Source organism: Glossina fuscipes, unplaced genomic scaffold, assembly GCF_014805625.2.
Source record: "Glossina fuscipes isolate IAEA_lab_2018 unplaced genomic scaffold, Yale_Gfus_2 1, whole genome shotgun sequence".
NCBI classification, from domain to species: Eukaryota; Metazoa; Arthropoda; class Insecta; order Diptera; family Glossinidae; genus Glossina; species Glossina fuscipes.
Window position 1 is genome coordinate 12,375,903 of NW_023998415.1, and position 3,130 is coordinate 12,379,032.

Genomic DNA, 3,130 nt, shown 5'->3' on the forward strand with positions numbered 1-3,130 from the left:
CACACACACACACACACACACACACACACACACACACACACACACACACGCGCGCGCGCGCATACACACACACAGGGAAAAAGAGATAGAGAGATAGAGATAGAGAGATAGATAGATAGAGAGAGAGACAGAGATAGAGATAGAGAGATAGATAGATAGAGAGAGAGAGAGAGAGAGAGAATTGATTCAAATATTTATCCTTAAAATTCATCGCTTCCTCCGGTATTTTCTTTCTTTAATAACACAAATTTTTTATTTTGAAACAATTGTTAGATCGCTCGCTTTTTATGGCAAATGAAGTTTTTAAAAAACAAAAGTTTGGAATTTTTCGGCTTTAAAAAAACCTGTAAGAGAATTTAAAAAAAAATCACAGAGTCCATTTAATTTCATTGCACACTTAGGTGTTGCGTATTTATAATATTTTATTGAAAAAGATGACACTTTCAATATTTTCGGCTTTTTCTTCTCTTTTATTATTATTAAATCTGAAGATAGCCTCAAAACAATATTGGAGTCTTAAAAGAAACTTGGAAAGTTTCAGAGATACTGGAAACTTCCTAAACTATTTTCAGAACAATCGAAGTTGATCGATTTTTTTTAATGCTATCTCAATTCTTAAATGTTTGTTGATTGAAGTAGGAGCAGCAGGAAAAATTCTGTTAACGGCTTAGGTAAACTTAAAATGTTTTTATACTGTTTTCTATGCCTTGAAAGCTTCCAGCGTATTACAATTAATAAATATAAGACTATTATATACGCCCTCAGGCGAATTCTGATTATCCTAACTTCGTTTTTTTTACTTCTTCATGTAGCTCCGCTGAAAGCAAAATGCACCAAAATTTAGATCCAAATATTTTGTAGATAATAAAGCAATTGAAGGCAATTATAGGAATCTGGACAAAGTGAAGAATATGCCGTTGATATTAAAAAGCTTAAATGAATTCTTCAATCTTTTCTGCTAAATACTCAGGTCGCTATGATAAGCACGGTTTGCAATTTCCAAATCAATTATTTGTTGTATTTTATCAAATGTTAAACACACTTTTTAAATTTCACCTTTCAAACACGAACGTGTACAACGTAAAAAAGACCCATCTTTTATGATAGCAATCGATTCGAAATTCTTTTTTGTATCGATTTAAACATGTCTAACACAGTATTTGGCAATCTACCCAATGTCTCTTGATATATATTCTCTTAAACTTAGAGATTGTAAGTTTCGAGATATTTCGATATAACTTAGCACACCGACATACTATGGTCCAAGGATGAACGCTTTCAAAAATGCATTACATCGAACCACTTTCACGGGCATTGCTCTTACGCAGCTCGATTTTGCGAAAGTATTGGATGGAAAACTTTTCATTTTTAATGGGAAAAATCTGTGAAAATTAGTAATTATTTGTTCTGTAGTAGTTGCAGGTCCTATTGGCCTAGTTTAAAGCTTTTTAAACGACGGACTTGTTAAATTAGGGTTAATTGATTGAAAGCAAATGTACTGTGTAAAATAAAATAAATAAAACATAATTTGACAATAAAGTAAAGGGAAGTGAAAGTACAATAAAAATGAAAAAAAGCCGGAAAGAAAAAAAGTTAAAACAGAAGCAATCAATGAACGGAATTCCCCAGGGAAATAGTGTAAATGAAGAACTGACGCTAAGACATAACTCATTAGTATTGTATTAGTTTGATGTAATGATTGCTTTGTGTTCGGATAAATTGAAGCCGATAATCTTATGGAGCATACACGTAATCCTGCATTTTACAAAATCGTCAACAAAAACGTTAAGTATAATACCGACATAGATATTAACGCCTTTATTCTTATTGAGAGGAGCAACATACACATAACGGATAGTGAGATAGTCGAATATGTATTCATAAAGGAAAGTTGGGATCAGACGCATGATCTAAGCATATAACTTTCCATATAACTTACCTCTTGTGCTTCTAATTTGATTGATCCATGTTAAAAATCTATTGAAGGTCATCTCTAGGTTCTTTACTGTGCCTATACTATTTCACCATTTTGGCATACTAGATGAATGTCCAAGATTTAGATGCAATAAGATCCTTTTTGGGCCCACCCCCGTCTCATATAAAAGGCTTTATAAAAACCTAACCTTTATATAGAAACTGTTAGTAGTATTAGAAAAGCAAATTCGTCAAGAATAGTAAATTTGTTATAATAAGTTTAGACTATGCTTCAGATCTATTCCCGTGGAAAGTTTCTCATCAAAAGTAAGTCTTTATATACCAGAAAGTATACTTTTTTTTGGCATTTTATATCAACGATAAAAGAGGACCTGCATTGGATCGTTTTGCGTTGCATATTGCATATGATGATAAGCCCATCATACCTAACCTCAAATCCTAACTATAGATCAATGCTCAATGTTCGCACGTTTCACCTCATACTTTTTCTACTGGTATTTTCTTAGCATCCAAAAGAATTCACACGTATCGGTGACATATATTACGTAAGTAAAGGTTTCTTGAAAACAATCAAGTTTTTTTTTTTAGTAATTTCATTAATGCTCAAGTTTGTAATTTATAGATGAAAATAATTTGGAAATTAATTCAATTGGTTTTCTAAAATTAATCCGAATCTGTTTATTATTCTGGGAGTCAAATCAATGGCGGTATTTAAATCGAAATTGTTTAGTCAGTAAGAGTGCTATTATGGAAAATATGAATCTATTGCAGTACATTCTAAATTCTATTAATACAAAATGATTGATACCGAAGGTACCACCAGTAAAGAAGTTATCTGCAGCTTCGATCAGATTTTTGATACTCACCACATCAAACCAATGTGTTATAATAATATATAAAAGTGCTTATGGAGAAGTTTTTATCTTTTCAATCAGCATATGCTACCATGACGAGATGCCGAAATGTCAAATTACAAATTCTTTAAAATAGTGAACGTATTAGCTTGCGAATCACAACCATTTTTAAATTGAACTTATAGCTGCCTTACATATATAAAATCAAAACCAAATGTCAACTTTTTGAGTCAGCTTTTAAGATCGCAAATGTTCCAGTGAGAGACGGACGGACGATGTTCCAAGATGAATTTTATTTAAATTTACGCTTTTTCTGTGCGTCAAAAATTAAGCTAATCGTA